At 48.1% G+C, this 18991-nt stretch overlaps 1 protein-coding gene across 5 annotated transcripts in view; it reads left to right on the top strand.

Moving 5' to 3' along the window:
- Positions 1-18991, top strand: part of gpd2 (glycerol-3-phosphate dehydrogenase 2 (mitochondrial)) — a 442371-nt gene that overhangs the window by 218996 nt on the left and 204384 nt on the right. Inside the window, exon 2 of one of the 5 annotated variants that reach the window (XM_072475170.1) lies at positions 115-201. The exons of the other annotated variants lie outside the window; for them this stretch is intronic. The gene's annotated coding sequence lies outside the window, so the exon portion shown is untranslated. The remainder of the gene's footprint in view (positions 1-114; positions 202-18991) is intronic. 5 annotated transcript variants of the gene reach the window in all.

The following is an 18991-nucleotide window of genomic DNA, read 5'->3' as shown; positions in this document are numbered from 1 at the left end:
AGAACACACCAAACTCTGAATAGTAGCATGGCATATTTAATGTTGGGGAATCAATCTAACATCATCTGGAAAAACTGCACCTTCCACTGTATAATAACCTTTTGGTTACTGCAGTGACAAAGTGCCAAGTTGACTATACGCTGAACTGCACGGGTGGAACATGAGCCTACATCATTTTGGTTCAACTGAATACTGACCAAGGTATGATCACATCTGGATAAACGTATGAATATATTTTATGAATGTCCCATGACATACTTTAACTTGATTTGTTCAATTAAGCACTTGATTTTTATTGATTTTAAATTACAAATGTATTCACGCAGAGAGTTTTACATGACAATATGACAACATGTTAAATTTTATCAACTATACAGCCTATCTGTAAACAAAACTAATCTGTATGATGAAGCTTTCTTGAATAGTTTAATATTTAAAGTTATTTCTGGTTACTCAAACTATACAAACTAGTGTAGACTATTCTCTCGAGTTGTAGTATACAGTTTATTCTATATAGTATATACCATTCACCTTGCATATAAATATTTTATTTGAGTTACTAAAAGTACTGGTGGAGAATGATCTGGATAGAAAAACATGTGGACGAGAACTCTGGCGTGTGTTTTGGGAAAAGAGGAATGGGAATAAGAAGGAGTTGGATAATGAAGGAAACCGTAAACATTATCACCAAGTCTCCTGGAAAAAGTATTACTGATTTATCACCGAACTGAAAAAGCTGGTTATGATTGATTGATTTGATTTATTGTCACATGTATCAGTACAGTGAAAAGTATTTTTCTGCGGCCAAGGGAACGTACACAGTACATACATATGAGACAAAAAAAGAATAATCGACAGAATACATTGACAAATGGTACATCAACACAGTGATTGGTTACAGTGTGGTACAAGGGGCCAAACAAAGCAAATACATGAACAAGAGCAGCATAGGGCGTCGTGAATAGTGTTCTTACAGGGAACAGATCAGTGTCTGGATGTGCGGGTCTTCAGACTTCTGTATTGGCATTTTCCAATTTTAACATGTAAAGCACATAATATTTACAAGATATGATGCTTTTTTTTTACAAGATATGATGCTTTTTTTATGTACCATTTTACACCCACCCCTTCAGTCGGCCCTCCCCCATTGGTAGTCGGGCTCCTTCCTGGCACCCCCTTTCGCCCTGGGTGTGCTGTATCGGTGTATTTTGCTCTTATGCAGTTCCTGTTGTTGTCTTTGTGGGTTTGCTGGGTGGGTGGGAGGGGCTCCCTGCCCCCATCCCACCCCTCTCATTTTCCCATGTCTCTCTCTGCTACTCACCTAGGTTCCTTCCCACCGACAGCCCCCCCTTACTCCTCTCTGCTTTGTGTGCTCTTGTCTGCCCTCATCAGCCTCCCCATCTTTTCTTCCTAATCACTATTGACTTCGAACAGGTCTTGAAACAGGCTGATGAATATCCCCCACACTTTGTGCAAGCTCTCGTCAGATCTTTGGATGGTGTACTTGATCTTCTCTAGGTGGAGAAATTCCGACAGGTCTGCCAGCCAGTCTGCAGCTGTGGGTGGTATGCTAATCGCCAGCTGAGCAGGATTCTCCGGCGTGCGATTAGAGAAGCAAAAGCCATGGCGTCAGCCCTCTTCCCCATATGTAGTTCTGGCTGGTCCAACGCCCTGTAGACTGCCACTCTTGGCATGGCTCTACCCTCACCCCTACAACCTTGTACATCAACTCAAAAGAAGGCTGTCCAGAACCCAACAAGCCTGGGTCAGGCTAAGAACATGCGAGCGTGGTTGGCCGAGCCTCCCGGGTACTGTTCACATTTATCCTCCACCTCTGTAAAGAACCTGTTCATTTGGGTTCTAGTTAGGTGAGCTTTGTGCACCACTTAAACTGCATGAGGCTTAGCCTAGCACAGGAGGAGGTGGAGTTGGCTCTACTTCGATCCAGTGTCTCCAACCCACTTCTGTCCAGAGTTCGTCCTCCTATTTCTGCCTAGCTCTGTCCAATGGTGTCCTTGCTCTTTCCTGCAATCATCCATCGATGTTCCCTTTCTCCTTACTGTCCATGTTTAGTAGTTCCTCCAGTAAAGTGTCTCTCGGGACCCTAGGGTACCCCGTCATCTCCTTGCGGAGAAAGTTTTCGATTTGTAGGTGCCGGAGCTCCTATCCTTTCGGTAGCTCCAGTTCTTCCTTTAGTTCATCTAGGGTCAATGTCTGTCCCCTATGTAAAAGTCCCTGACTGCTCGCGTCACCTGCCCTGTCTCTACTTTTGGCGTCATGCATGGCTGGCAGGAATTTGTGATTACCGCAGATGGGGGCCACAGAGAACATCTCTGTTAAACCTTGTTCCATGTCCTGAATGTGGCTACCCGGATGGGAGCGCTGCCATGGCGAGGGCTCAGAGAGTTGTTCCCTTGCAAGAGCATTCCTCCAGCCTCACCCATTCAGTGTTCGGTTCTCGTATACATCCCCTCATTCCCTCGGCTGTGGCTGCCCACTGGTAGTATTGTAGGTTCGGAAGGGCCATAGGAATTATGGTATTTAGTAATCAAGGTTGCTGCTGGTGCTAATCTGGTGGTAATTCTTGGATTAGCACAGGTAGGAATCCCTCAAATGCAGCTATCTGAAAACAGGTGTTATCCAAAAACTGGACACCAATTTTAAGTGAGTAAAAGTTTAAAAAAAAACATATCTGACCAATTTGGTTAGGTGCTGCATTGGTGTCGTGTGGCTCTAGACTGCTTTCCCGCCTTGTGCGCTGCTCTGACCTGTGCTACAGGTGACCCTTGACTCCATCTGATCTGAATTGTCCAACCTGAAATCTGGAAATATCCCAAATCCAGCAAGACCTTGGTCCCGAGGGTGCCAGATTTGAGGTACTGCACCTTGAGTAACTATTCGTCTTGATGGATGTTTTTGCCCACGCACTTTAACCAGTGTTTTAAAATTGGAACAATATTAGCTTAAATTCTGAGTAACAATCTTTATTTGTGTCACAAGTAGGCTTACATTAACACTGCAATAAAGCCACTGTGAAAATCCCCGAGTTGCCACCTTCCGGCGCCTGTTCGGGTAAACCGAGGGAGAATTCAGAATGTCCAATTCAGAATGTCCAATTCGCCTGACAATCACCTCTTTCGGGACTCGTGGAAGGAAACCGGAGCACCCGGAAGAAACCCACGCAGACACGGGCAGAACATGCAGACTCCGTGACCAGATCCTTAAAATGCAATATAAATGGATGCCATCTCCGATAGAATCCCTCAATAGCTCACCTCACCGTGAACTTGACCTTCTCCAGATGCAAGAACTGCATTAAATCACCCAACCACGCTGTGGCACTGGGCGGTGTCTACCATTACACCCGTTCTCCGTTCTGGCTGGCCTGACACCCCAAATATTGCTACTAATGGGCAGGAAAAGCCCCCTTGAGCACTGCTCACACCCATCTTCAACTCCCTAAAAAAACCTCATTCTGGTCTTGGTGAGATGTGCTCTGAACACCACCTTGAGTTGTATTAAACATAACCTTACGCAGGTTGATGTAGTATTTTCCCTACGGAAAGACTCACTCTACATCTCATCCTCCAAAATGAAACCCAGCTCCTCCTCCCACCTAGCCTTCACCTCCTAGAGTGAAACCTGCTCTTCCCTCATGATCCGTCTGCATCCTGGATGTGCTGCCCTCCTCTGACCCCACACATTAAATCATTCTCTCTGCAAAGTTGACGGGAGGCGCCACCGGGAATGCCTGCCGGACCCAAATCAACTATCTGAACATATCCATCCCACCAAGGCCTACCTTCACCCTCCACTCCTCCCAGTCAACTAACCGACCATCCAAAAATACGTCACTTAGTGTAGAAATGACCACTGGGTTCAACAAATTCTTTGGAACTAACAGCAGCGTAGCCGTCGCCAATGCTTCCAGGCACAACCCCTTACATGACCCCGACTCCATCCGTGCCCAGACAATGTCCTGGTCCCCGAACCGACCCAACACCGTCTCAGCATTGGCCACTCAATAGTAGAACAACAGGTTTGGCAGCGCCAACCCCTCTGCTTGCCTTTCCTCTGAAAAACCCCCAAGGTGGCTGCCCACCCATAAGCACCTCACTCCAAACCCTGCAAGAAAGCTTTAGGCAGAAAGACTGGAAGGCACTGAAACAAAAACACTAATCTTGACAAGATATTCATCTTAATCGCCTGCACCCGGCCTGCCAGAGACAATCAAAGGCTGTCTCATCTCTGCGAATCCACCCTCGTTCAGCTTGCGAATCTGCGCCCAGACTCTCGCCACCTGAATCGCAAATTGCGAAAGCTAGTCTCAGTACACCAAAAGGGCAGCCCCCTCACCTCCGTACCCCACCTCAGGTGGCCAACCACAACAAAACCTCGCTCTTCCTTACTTTCAACTTGTACCCCGAAAAGGTACCAAACTTCTCCAGTATCCCCATAATATTGCCCACCACCTTTCCCGGGCCCCTTACATGCAACAAAAGATCATCAGTGTACAAAGATACCCTGTGCTCTGCACCCCCCCCCCCCTCCTTCCCGACAATCCCTCTCCATTTGTCTGAGGCTCTCAAAGCAATTGCCAATGGCTCACATGCCAATGCAAATAACAACGGGCAAATAGGCCAACCCTGCCTCTATACAACCTAAAGGGCCCCAAATTCGTGTTGTGTCTCACTCCAGCCAGAGGTGCCTCATACAACAATCGCACCCACGACACACCTCGGCCCAAACCCAAACGTCCCCAGAACCATAAGCCAGTATTTCCATTCAACCCTATCGAAGACCTTCTCTGCATCCAATACACAATTATCTCAGGCTCTGGCCCCACCACCTGTGCAATTGAGACACTGCTTCACATTAAACGACAGCTTCCTGCCTTTTACAAAGCCCGTCTGGCCTTCTCCCACAACCTCCGGGAGATGCAGCCAGAAGTTTTGCATTCACGTTAAGCAGAGAAATCTGCCAATTCGACCCATGGGATCCTTGGTCTTCTTTAGAAGAAGGGAGATAGAAGCCTGAGCCAGCGTTTCTGGAAGGGGACCCCGTGATAGTGAATCATTATACATCTCCAGCATGAATGGGGACAACTGATCCACAAACGTTTAATAAAATTCTACTGGGAGCCCATCTAGCCCCAGTGCCTTCGCAGACTGCATCTTCCCCAAAGCTGCATGCAACTCCAACCCCAATGGTGCCTCCAATTCTTCCCGCAACTCCTCCGTTACCTGAGGATACTCCAATCCCTCTAAGAATGCCAACATCTCATGCTTTTCCTTCGGTGGCTCCGACTTGTAAAGCCCCTCGTAGAAGGCCCGAAACACCCCATTAATTGTCTCTGGGGCAGACACCAATCCCCCCCTCCCCGACTTCTGTCCTGTAAAATTTCTCTAGCTGCTTCTTGCTGCCTTACTGATGAGCAAACAGGCGACTGGCCTTCTCCCCATGCTCGTAAACTGCATTTGCAGCTTCTTCCCGCGCGTCCAAAGCTCTGGTATAGGAACATGTGTGTACTCCCTCCCTATCCACCACCAAGATCACATCCCCTCCAACTCCTGACACTCCTGCCTTGCCTCCCTATCCACATGAGCCTTGTACGAAATCCCCTCCCCTCTGATCACCACTTTTAATGCCTCCCACACCATAAGAGGACTAGACACCCCCCGTTTTCATTCCATATCACATAGCCCCCACAGAATCTTGCTTGTTGAATTGCTCCTGCGCCATCACTTCAGTCAACATGTCTAAAGTAATGGGTGCTGTGGCCATCTTCCCTCCTTCATCTTCCTTCGACGGGCTACCCTCCTGAGCCTCCTTCCAAGTTGGACCTTTTTGTCGACAATTTTGGCATGACTCCGTTCAGTAACAGTTCACTCAGCCCACAGCAGGCGTGTGGTCATCAAACTCCGCTCCGGATAAAAGGGGTCAAGAACAAAGACCCAGCCAGGAGCCACTTGTTGTCTGTCCTGCTCTTGCTCTTGCATGACGTCACCAGAAGTTCCTCTTTGCACAAGTTACCATTACCTCTTGAATCAACAGTCCCTTTTGAATAAACAGCTCCCCTCAAGTGCCATGTGGATACATAAGAAATAGTTTTCAATTAAATGGCCATTCATTATTTGTATGAAAAATGAGCAGCCAGGATGCTGGAGGCCCAGCTGAAATAATTTTCATTTTAGTTTGTAAATGTGGCGGTTTCGAGCAGGAAGTGGTTCACATTGTGCAAGATTTTAAGATCGTGGTGAGTGGCCCAGCCAACAGTTTGTGAAGGGATTACAAAGGCCACTATGAAGGGCCTCAAACTTTATTTACTTCTGCTTCTATTTATGTGGGGCCAAAAGGAACAGGCCTGACCTGTCAACTGGCTCTGTGTAGAAGCAGGCTAATTTACATCCATCGAGCCACTGGTGAGCTCCGGCAGTGTCCGTTTGATGGTTGCATCTGACTGGTAATGTCAAATGAAGTTTGTATCTAAAATGGTTTGTGGCAAATCATGAATTATTATACAGTTTTTTTTTTTGTGCTTCAAATAACCAGATCACCACAGTTTGTTCTTCTGGTGACTTTAAGTGCTCCTCTATCAGCTTTTCTCTTGTGCTTCTTCGAAGTAAACCTGAGGGCCTGAAGTGCCTGTTCACTCCTCCAGATGCCAGTTAACATCTGAAAGAACCACTTGTAACTCTGGTCAACTATGTTCTGAGAAAGACCACGTACAGGCTGCATCAGCAGGCTGTTGCCTGGGACAACTATTTCTGACGTGCATAGGGATCTGAAAAAAAATGTCTTGTTTTTCTTTTTATCATGACAGACATACCATTATTTGACATGTGTGCTGCTTTGGTGAAGCCATTGACCTACAGGAGTACAATGAGAATGTCTATGCTTTGCTGACCTATTAAAAAAACAATGGTTGTCTTCAAATACAAGTTTAGTCACCCCCCTTAAAGACAGCCCTCTCACCTTCAGGGTGGGGGCATTGGTGGGTGGCTGTCCTGTGAACAACAACGTATTCCTGCATCCTCCTGGTGTAGGACCAAAATCTAGTGGTCACCAAGAGGCTGTCACATGCTCCAGGATGTTCTACCATGCTATGAATACATCTTGCATTGTGATGCATTCGCAAATATCGATTTTCTTTCCCAGACTGTCCAGAGACACGAGAATATGACATAGGAGGAGAGGTCGGGCATTCGGCTCCTTATAATCTTTATTTTATAATATTTTTATTAGTGTTACAGGTAGGCTTACATTAACACTGCAACTGTGAAAATCCCCTAGTCACCACACTATAGCGCCTGTTAGGGTGCGCGGAGGGAGAATTCAGAATGCCCAATTCACCTAACAATCACGTCTTTCGGGACTTGTGGGAGGAAACCCGCAGACGCTGGGAGAACATGCAGACTCCGTACAGACAGTGACCCACGTCGGGATCCCGGGTCCCTGGAGCTGTGAAGCAACAGTGCTAACCACTGTGCTATCGTGCTGTCCATACATTAGCAAATTAAATTATAGACCAGGTTAATTAACAGAGGTTAAATATTGTCAAACAACTAGAATGCAGTGCAACAAGTCTCGCAAGTAAGCCAAGCCAATTTGTAAGACTCAAATAAAATTTTGAAATCCAGAAAGCCGAGTTGTAAGCCGGAGGCCTGGAAGTAAAATGTGGGCGGTCATGATTTGAGTTTCGAAATAGTTTTGAGTAAAATGTAATTGCAGAAACAAATAAATAGTTCATGAAAGGAATGGCATGGCATATGGTTACTGTATGTTTGAGGAAAGAAGTAGAATTAAGTTAAAGCAGAATTAGTTTTGTCTGCGTATTCAGTTATAGCCTGTGAAACACTGACAGAAGACTGCCTCTTTGTATAAGTTTAAAAAAAAAAAAAAAAAAAAATTTTATTGGATTTTAACCATTTATTCAAAATATACAAAGTGACACAAGTATCAACACCCTCAATAAATCCGAATTGACCAAAAACAAACTCGCACTTCCCTAATAGAATCATGACCACCTCACTAACAGTGACCAGATCCTTAAAATGCAATATAAACTGATGCCATCTCTGATAGAATCCCTCAATAGCTCATCTCACCGTGAAGTTGATCTTCTCGAGATGCAAGAACTCCATTAAATCACCCAGCCGCACTGGGCGGTGCCACCTATCTCCAACTCAACAGAATCTGTCGAGTCAGCAATGAAGCAAAAGCCAACATGTCCGCCATTACCCCCGTTCTCTGTTCCGGCTGGCCTGACACCCCATATATCGCTACTAATGGGCAGGCTCCCAAATCCACATTTAAAATTGTCAATATGGTGTTTAAAGAAAGGCTCCCAAAAACCCACCAACGTGGCAAGTCCAGAACATGTGTGTATGGCTCAAAAGCCCCCTTTTTTTTTAAAGAATATTTTATTGAAACTTTTTGGTCAACCATCACAGTACATTGTGTATCCTTTACACAATAATATAACAGTATAAATAACAATGACCTGTTTTATAAACAAAGAATAAATAATATATAACAAAAACGAACACTAAAACTAAATGGCAACTGCCTTGTCTCAGATAAACACTCTCCAAAAATATGGTTTAACAATCCAATATACAATTATTTATAGCAACGACCTATACGTATTATACATATATATTAATAACCCTGAGACTCCTTCTGGTTCCTCCCCCCTCCCCCCTTGGCTGCTGCTGCTGCCTTCTTCTTTTCCATTCCCTCTATCTTTCTGTGAGGTATTCGACGAACGGTTGCCACCGCCTGGTGAACCCTTGAGCCGATCCCCTTAGGACGAACTTAATCCGTTCCAGCTTTATAAACCCTGCCATATCATTTATCCAGGTCTCCACCCCCGGGGGCTTGGCTTCCTTCCACATCAACAGTATCCTGCGCCGGGCTACTAGGGACGCAAAGGCCAAAACATCGGCCTCTCTCGCCTCCTGCACTCCCGGCTCTTGTGCAACCCCAAATATAGCCAACCCCCAGCTTGGTTCGACCTGGACCCCCACTACTTTCGAAAGCACCTTTGTCACCCCCACCCAGAACCCCTGTAGTGCCGGACATGACCAGAACATGTGGGTGTGATTCGCTGGGCTTCTCGAGCATCTCGCACACCTATCCTCTACCCCAAAAAATTTACTGAGCCGTGCTTCAGTCATATGCGCCCTGTGTAACACCTTAAATTGAATCAGGCTTAGCCTGGCACACGAGGACGATGGGTTTACCCTACTTAGGGCATCTGCCCACAGCCCCTCCTCAATCTCCTCCCACAGCTCTTCTTCCCATTTCCCTTTCAGCTCATCTACCATAATCTCCCCCTCGTCCCTCATTTCCCTATATATATCTGACACCTTACCGTCCCCCACCCATGTCTTTGAGATTACTCTGTCCTGCACCTCATGCGTCGGGAGCTGCGGGAATTCCCTCACCTGCTGCCTCGCAAAAGCCCTCAGTTGCATATACCGGAATGCATTCCCTTGGGGCAACCCATATTTCTCGGTCAGCGCTCCCAGACTTGCGAACTTCCCATCCACAAACAGATCTTTCAGTTGCGTTACTCCTGCTCTTTGCCATATTCCAAATCCCCCATCCATTCTCCCCGGGGCAAACCTATGGTTGTTTCTTATCGGGGACTCAAAAGCCCCCTTGAGCACTGCTCACACCTATCTTCAACCCCCTAAAAATCCTCATTCTGGTGTTGGTGAGATGTGCTCTGAACACCACCTTGAGTTGTATTAAACTTAACCTTGCACAGGATGACGTCGCATTTTCCCTACAGAGAGACTCACTGCATATCTCATCCTCCAAAATGGAACCCAGCTCCTCCTCCCACCTAGCCTTCACCTCCTCGAATGAAACCTGCTCTTGAGGCAACAGTGCTAACCACTGTGCTACCTCATGAAGATCATAGCTGATCTGTTTGTGTTTCTAGTTCCACATTCTTGTCTATTCCTGATGTTAATATTTGATTCCCTTGCCTAACTAGAATCTATCTATCTCAGCCTTAAAAATATTTGGTGACCGCCCCCAACCTCCACCTTTCGCAGAGTTCCAAAGTTGCACAGCCCTCTTGAGAGAAAATAATTCTCCTGATCTGTGTCTTAAAAGGGCGAGCCCTAATTTTAAAACTGTTCCCTCCCCCCGGTTCTGAACTCACCCACAAGAGAAAACATCCTTTCCACTTTACCTTGTCAAGACCGTTGAATGTCTTGTATACTTATCAAGTCACCCCTCACTTTTCTAAAGTACAGTGGAAACAGCCCAGCTTGTCCAACCTAACCTCGTATACAACCCCTTCATTCCAGGTATTAATCTAATAAACCTCCTCTGAACCACCTCCAATACATCTATATCTTTCCATAACCACCTCCAATACATCTATATCTTTCCTTAAATAGAGAGACTGCACGTGGATACAAAACTGTATGAGCATTTTTCTTCTGAAATCAGGACTGAGATTGAATAAGTCAAAACTGGAGTATGCATTAATAACACTCGTACATGACCTGCAGAAAATGGTACCATTTTACATGTTTTCACCATTTATGCAAATACTGCTCCTTTCCACAACTCCTAATCCTAGAAATCATTCCAGATTATGTTCTGATGTGTCAGGCAGGTTGGTTCGATGTAGACTGCACTCGATGCAGGGAAGTTAGAAACAGACGTCTAACACAGGAAGATCCAGCACTGTTTTATTCAAGTAGATGAACTGCTGTACATATTCAGCTGTGGGTCGACACTATACTGATCTGACTAGTGACCTTGTAGTAGCCTGACCAGACTTACTAGCTACCGCTTTGTGTTTGTGCTTGCTAGCTCATGGACTCTGACTGTCTCAGTAGCTGGGTCCCGAGAGAACGGGAAACCTAGTGCCCTCGGGTTTATAGTGGTAGTGTCCTGTCTGGTGATTGGCTGTGCTGTGTTGTATGCTTACTGGTCATCCTGTGTGTCAATCACTGCATGTCTGCATCTCATTATATACATGAGTGGATATTATGACATGTTCCAGTTGGTTCACTTTGACTGTGCTGGTGCTAACATATTCAACTACCTCAACTAGAAGCTTAAAACAGTGTACATTTATATAGCACCTTTTAATTTAACATAATAAAACATTGCATCACAGGAGCATTCTTTTTAAAATTTTATATATATTCCAAACAGGTTAGACAGTAACATACAGCCAACACCATTTCAAAATAAACCCACCCGCATCGAATCCTCTCCATAAACAAACAAAAAAGCCGAACTCACCCCCCCCACCCCCCCAAACAACTGACAGTAACCAATTCTCTGAAAAAGGAGATGAAAGCCAGCCATCTCGAGTTGAACCCTTGCACCGACCCCCTCATGATATCTTGACCATCTCAAGATACAAAATTTCCATCCGATCAATAGACATGTCCCCTCAAGCCCAATAGACACATCTCCTCAAGCCGAGGCACTGGGTGGGACTGGGGACCTCCACCCGAGCAGGACTCTCCACTGGGCAATCAGTGAGGCGAACGTGAGGACATCAGCCTTCACCGGCGACTCCAATACACCAAAAATAGCCACCAATGGGCACGGTTCCAGCTGAATACCCCAAATTCCTGACATGGTGCTGAAAAAGGAGACCCAGAAGCTTACACATTTAGGGCAAGACCAGAACATTTCGCTGGTCTCCTAGCACAAGGTTCACACCTATCTTCCACCCCAGAGGAAAGAAAACACTCCCCCTGAGAAGGAGCCAAAACTCCAAAGTAGCTTCATTATCTCCTCTACATTGGAGAATGGATCCATGATGTACAGAAGCAGATCATCCACATATAAAGCCACCTTTCTTCCCCCATCCTGCTCTATCCCCCTCCACCTAGTGGATGACCTCCATGCTATGGCAAGAGCTCGATTGCCAAGACAAGCAGAAATGGAGACAATGGACGACCCTGCCTTGTACCCCTGTTCAAGTAACCCGAGCTGAGGGCATTTGTATGCACACTCACAGTGAATCACAATAGAAATTTTGGCCCAAAAGTAAACCTTCCATGAATTTTGAATAGATACCCCCGCTCAGCCCTATAATCACCGCTGGTTCAGGTACTTGGGAGGGGACAGAACGACATTAACAATCGCTGTATACGGGATGATAAAATAAAACCAGTCTGCTCCTTCGAAATTACTCTTGGAAGGTAGAGCTCCAAATGCATTGCCAACACCTTCGCCAACAACTTAACGTCTGCATTCAATAACAAAATTGGGTCTCTACGACCCACACTCCGTAGGATTCCTCAGGATCAGGGAAATCGAGTTTGCGCGAGCGTGGCTGGCAACACTTCCTGGGACAAGGAATCATTGAACATATCCAGAAACTGTGGGATCAACTGACCTGCAAATATTTTATAGAATTCGATAGGGAGCCCATTCAGATCCGGAGCCTTACCCAACTACATTAATCTGATGCACTTCATACACCTCTGGTCCCAACATTGTCCCCAACTCCTTGACTCCTCTCCTGCTCCAGCAACGGGAAGGACGACCTGTCCAAAAACTGCATCATTGGCAATCTCTCCTCTGGAGGTTCTGACTTGTATAGCTCTCGATAAAAGTCCTCGAACACCACATTAACCTTCCCTGGGGCGGAAACCAACCCACCACCGAAATCCCTTGTCTGCATCATCTCCCGGGAGGCAACTTCCTCCGTCAGTTGGTGTGAAAAAAGATGACTGGCCTCCCCATATTTGTAGAAGGTCCCCTCGAGTGCCGCAGTTGGTTCACCACCTTGCTCGTTGAGAGCAGCTCAAATTCCATCTGCAATTTCTTCCTACTCGCCAACAACTCCAATGTAGGGGCAATCGGGTACTGCCGGTCCTCCTCGAGGATGGAGTCCACCAGCCTCTGCCTTTCCACCCTTCCAGATTTATCCTTGTGTGCCTTGGTGGGAGATTATTTCCCCTTTAATGACTGCCTTCAGAGCTTCCCACAGTATGGAAGGGCAAAACTACCTTTTTCCTATTAAACTCTTTACTCTTCAATGGTGGAGGAATAAATGTTCACAGAATCCTTTGTCTGCCAGCAACGCTGTGTCCAATCTCCAAGGGCCCGGCTCCAACATCAAGTCCACAAAATGTGGAGCATGATCTGAAATAACGATCGCAGAATAATCCGCCCATTCACCCCAGAGAGAAGAGACCTACCCACCACAAAGAAGTCAATCCAGGAGTAGACCTGATGGATGTGAAGGGAAAAGAGAACTCCTTATGCATATATTTCCACGGTCTGCCCCCCTCGCCCCAAATCTGTTCCATAAGATTACCGTCGCTACTCCTGACGGACTCCAAGACTTGCGTCTTGACGTATTCAACCGGGGATCCAGAACGCAATTGAAGTCTCCCGTTTCCTATCCTCTCTTTCCCCCCCCCCCCCCCCCGCCCCCTCTCCCCAACTCAAAGTATTGATGTGAATCCAGATCCGGAATAGAAGACAACACCTAAATGCTGTATCATCCCAGTTCGGTGCATACAGATTAACTAGGACCACCAATGTATCTGCGAACGACCCACTGACAATTACATACCTCCAGCCTGGGTCCGCCAATATTTTAGCCATCTTGTTGATTTCCCCCCTCCACCACACTAATTATATTTTTTACTGGGCCGTTCAACCCCCTGACATTCCATGTTATCAGCTGGACAGGGGGCCTAACTCCATCCCCTGCCGATCCAGAGTCAGCCATTCCCATCATGTAGGGTTACCCAATAGCAACTCAACGAGCGTCGTTCTCAGACCCACCCAAGATGGCTGCCAAACCTCCCATACAACCAGAACAAGGACACAGAGTTTGTCACCGTCGGCAGTTTGCACCCCGCCTCCTAGCAGTGTCACACCTAAATAGAACCGCGGGGGGGGTGGGAGGAGCGGGGGTGGGAGGAGCGGGGGTGGGAGGAGCGGGGGTGGGAGGAGCGGGGGTGGGAGGAGGGGGGGGCGGGGGTGGGAGGAGGGGGGGGCGGGGGTGGGAGGAGGGGGGGGTGGGGGTGGGAGGAGGGGGGTCGGGGGTGGGAGGAGGGGGGGTGGGAGGAGGGGGGGGCGGGGGTGGGAGGAGGGGGGGGAGGGGGTGGGAGGAGGGGGGGGGTGGGGGTGGGAGGGGGGGGGGGGTGGGGGTGGGAGGGGGGGGTGGGGGTGGGAGGAGGGGGGGGGGCGGGAGGGAGGGGGTGGGAGGAGGGGGGGCGGGGGTGGGAGGAGGGGGGGGGGGAGGGAGGGGGTGGGAGGAGGGGGGGCGGGGGTGGGAGGAGGGGGGGCGGGGGTGGGAGGAGGGGGGGGGGAGGGAGGGGGTGGGAGGAGGGGGGGCGGGGGTGGGAGGAGGGGGGGGGGAGGGAGGGGGTGGGAGGAGGGAGGGGGAGGGAGAAGTTTCAGTAATACGGAGATGGACATTTGAGAAAATTAGGATGTGGATTCAACAGCTGGGTTTGAGGGGCAGCAAGGCAAGACTAGCAACTGACACAGTGGAACCCCTAGCCATAGCAGGCACGACTATGACTCCAGTCACCTATGGACAACGTTCCCTTGGGCTACCGTTAATAATAGTGCAGGGTCCCAGACCGAGTCTGTAGGGCTGCGATTGGCTACAATGCCTCCGACTTGACTGGCCACCGATCCTCCAGATTGGCACTGGAGAACTTTACGAAGTCTTGAGGAAGTACCCTGAGGTCTTCCAGGAGGGCCTGGGCAATTAAGGGGGCAGTGGCCAAGATGCACGGAGACCCTGAGGCCCAGTCAAAATACTTCATGGCCTGCCCGGTCCCCGATACGTTACTGGCGAAAGTCATGGACGGGCTCAGCCGATTGGAAGGCCTTGGTATCATCCAACCGGTATGTTTTTGCCGATTGAGCAGCACTGGTAGTCCCGGTACTAAAACCTGACACAAATGTATGCCTGTGTTGGGATTGTAAGTTGACCATAAACAAGGCCTCTTCTCTGGACAGGTATTCGGTGCCAAGGATAGAATACCTTTATATGAAGCTAGCTGGGGGTGATTCCTTTTCCAAGCTTGATCTGAGTCACGCCTAACTCCAGTTGGAGTTGGACGCCAATTCCAGACATTATGTGACCATCAATACACCCAGGGGCCTCTGAATACAGAAGGCTGCCAATTGCTTGCGCAATTTTCTAGCGCGTCACAGAGAGCATCCTCCGAGGGCTGCTGCATGTTGCAGTCTACTTGGAGGAAGTCCTCGCCACCAGAGTCACGTGAAGGGAGTATCTGTGCAACCTGGAGGAAGTCCTCCAGTTTCTGAGATGGGCATCCATCTCAAGTGGTGAAAGTGCGTTTTCCACGCCAAGGAAGTCATGTACTTAGATATCGAGGTGATTGTGATGACCTACACCAAGTTGAGGAGGAGGTGCGAGCGATAAGACAAGCTCTTACTCCGGAAAACGCAGGGTTGCAGTCCTGAGGTCTCGTAAACTACTAGGGGAAATGTATTCCTAACCCGCGACCACCCTCGCACCGAAACACGCATTGCAGAAGAAGCACCAAGAAGTGGTGTGAAGAGCACCACTGGAGGAAGCGTTCGCCAGGGCAAAACTGCAGCTAATGTTGTTGACCCATTATGACACTTACAAGCCCCTTTTGGTGATGTGTGACACCTCGCCTTGGGCTTTGGGGTAGTATTATTCCACCACATGGAGGACGATGGATGGGAGCGGTCAATAGCATACGATCATGGACTTTGGCCGCGGCGGAATGCAATTACGGCCAAATCCTAATAAAAAGGACTGGTTGTTGTCTTTGCAATGAAATTTCATCAATATGTATATGGGTGTTGATTCATCATTGTGACGGGCCACAAGTCATTGCTAGGGCTTTCTAAGGGGACAGGAGGATCCTGCCAATAGTGTTTGCCAGATACAGTGATGGGCCTTGTTGCTAGCGGTGACTGAGTATGTATTCGAGCATCGCCCAGACACGCGGGTTGCAAATGCAGACATGGTGAGCCGGCTTCCATTAGCAACACATCCCCGCCCCCAACAAGGGCTGTTGAGGTTGTTCAATGCTGAACGTTATGGACACCTTGCCGGTCACTGCCGCCCAGATATTCAACTGGACGCAAAAGGACTCCGTCTTGGTTAAAATACGCCACCTCGCCCTTGCAAGGGGAGATGCTCAAAGAACTACAGGCCTTTGACACCAAGATGTGGTAGCTCAGTATGGAAGACTACATCCTTCTCTAGGGGGCTTGCATCGTGATCCCAAGCCAGGGCAGACTGGCCATGCTCCAGGACCTGCACAACGGACATCCTGAGGTGTTGAAAATGAAGATGCTTCAGTTGTGGTGCTAGGCGTGGATGTCGAGAACGATCAACTGCCCGATGGCGAGATCGAACGATTGCCCAGTAGTGCGTCTGCCAGCCGCACCCATGGAAATGGCCAGGCTTGCCAGGCCTTTTCAAGGTTTTGTATTTTTACTTGTGGTAGATGCCCACCCAAAGTGGCTGGATGTCCATCGGATGTTATCCACCATGTCGAAAGCCACCGTAGAGAAGCTACAATTCTATTCAGCACCCACGGCATTCTGGGCTGGATGTCCATCGGATGTTCTCCACCACGTCGAAGGCCACCGTGGAGAAGCTACGATTCTATTCGGCACCCACGGCGTTCCAGAGATACTAGTTCAGGATAATGGTATCCTGTTCACCAGTGATGAGTTTGCACCCTTTAAATGCCAAACGGGGTGAGACACGTCGGACGGCCCCATGCTACCCAAGCGAGTGATGCAGAACTTTTGGAAAAAATGGATCATGTAATTCGTTGAGCGAGATGGGCACAATATTTATTTAGTTACCGGACCACGCCACGTGAATCATTGATTGGCCGGAGGCTCAGGATCCGCCTTAGCCTCGTGTTCCCCAATATTGGCGGGAGAGTACAAGGCAGTCAACACCTGCAGAGGCAAGTACGAGGCAGACGAACACTGACCAGGAGTTTCTGACCAATGACGTGGTGTGGTCTATGTCAAAACTTTGGGGACAGAGCCTGTTGGATTCTGAGGACTGTGGTACAACAGACCGGACCAGTCTTTTACCAAGTAAAGACTCGCGAATCATCGTGGATACTACGATCGCAACATGCTACGCACCCTTCGACCCGACCCGGCAAACACAGGAGGTGCAGCAGCGGCAAAGAGGAGAAGAAGAGTTAGAGAGCAGAGGTGATTTTCTTGCAGGAGACTCATCTCCAGGTGAAAGATCAGATGAGGCTGAGGGAGGGGTGGGTGGGGCAAGTGCGCCGGCCAATGAAGGCAAGCATGCCGTATGCCGCCTTGACTACCTTCTCCACCTGTGTTGCCCCTTTCAGTGACCTGTGAACCTGTACACCTAGATCTCTCTGACTTTCAATACTCTTGAGGGTTCTACCATTCACTGTATATTCCCAACCTGCATTAGACCTTCCAAAATGCATTACCTCACATTTGTCCGGATTAAACTCCATCTGCCATCTCTCCGCCCAAGTCTCCAAACAATCTAAATCCTGCTGTATCCTCTGACAGTCCTCATCGCTATCCGCAATTCCATCAACCTTTGTGTCGTCTGCAAACTTACTAATCAGACCAGTTACATTTTCCTCCCAATCATTTTTATATATACTACAAAGAGCAAAGGTCCCAGCACTGATCCCTGTGGAACACCACTGGTCACAGCCCTCCAATTAGAAAAGCATCCTTCCATTGCTACTCTCTGCCTTCTATGACCTAGCCAGTTCTGTATCCACCTTGCCAGCTCACCCCTGATCCCGTGTGACTTCACCTTTTGTACTAGTCTACCATGAGGGACCTTGTCAAAGGCCTTGCTGAAAAACATATAGACAATATCCGCTGCCCTACCTGCATCAATCATCTTTGTGACCTCCTCGAAAAACTCTATCAAGTTAGTGAGACACAACCTCCCCTTCACAAAACCATGCTGCCTCTCACTAATACGTCCATTTGCTTCCAAATGGGAGTAGATCCTGTCTCGAAAAATTCTCTCCAGTAATTTCCCTACCACTGAAGTAAGGCTCACTGGCCTGTAGTTCCCTGGATTATCCTTGCTACCATTCTTAAACAGAGGAACAACATTGGCTATTCTCCAGTCCTCCGGGACATCACCTGAAAACAATGAGGATCCAAAGATTTCTGTCAAGGCCTCAACAATTTCCTCTCCAGCCTCCTTCAGTATTCTGGGGTAGATCCCATCAGGCCCTGGGGACTTATCTACCTTAATATTTTTTAAGACGCCCAACACCTCGTCTTTTTGGATCTCAATGTGACCCAGGCTATCTACACACCCTTCTCCAGACTCCACATCTACCAATTCCTTCTCTTTGGTGAATATTGATGCGAAGTATTCATTTAGTACCTCGCCCATTTCCTCTGGCTCCACACATAGATTCCCTTGCCTATCCTTCAGTGGACCAACCCTTTCCCTGGCTACCCTCTTGCTTTTTATGTACGTGTAAAAAGCCTTGGGATTTTCCTTAACCCTATTTGCCAATGGCTTTTCGTGACCCCTTCTAGCCCTCCTGACTCCTTGCTTAAGTTCCTTCCTACTTTCCTTATATTCCACACAGGCTTCGTCTGTTCCCAGCCTTTTAGCCCTGACAAATGCCTCCTTTTTCTTTTTGACGAGGCCTACAATATCTCTTGTTATCCAAGGTTCCCCAAAATTGACGTATTTATCCTTCTTCTTCACAGGAACATGCCGGTCCTGAATTCCTTTCAATTGACACTTGAAAGCCTCCCACATGTCAGATGTTGATTTGCCCTCAAACATCCGCCCCCAATCTAGGTTCTTCAGTTCCCGCCTAATGTTGTTATAATTAACCTTCCCCCAATTTAGTACATTCACCCTAGGACCACTCTTATCCTTGTCCACCAGCACTTTAAAACTTACTGAATTGTGGTCACTGTTCCCGAAATGCTCCCCCACTGAAACTTCTACCATTTGACCGGGCTC

This window comes from Scyliorhinus torazame, chromosome 2, assembly GCF_047496885.1.
Source record: "Scyliorhinus torazame isolate Kashiwa2021f chromosome 2, sScyTor2.1, whole genome shotgun sequence".
Lineage (NCBI taxonomy): Eukaryota > Metazoa > Chordata > Chondrichthyes > Carcharhiniformes > Scyliorhinidae > Scyliorhinus > Scyliorhinus torazame.
The sequence above is the reverse complement of the archived record's forward strand: the minus strand, read 5'-3'. Positions and strand labels throughout refer to the sequence as shown.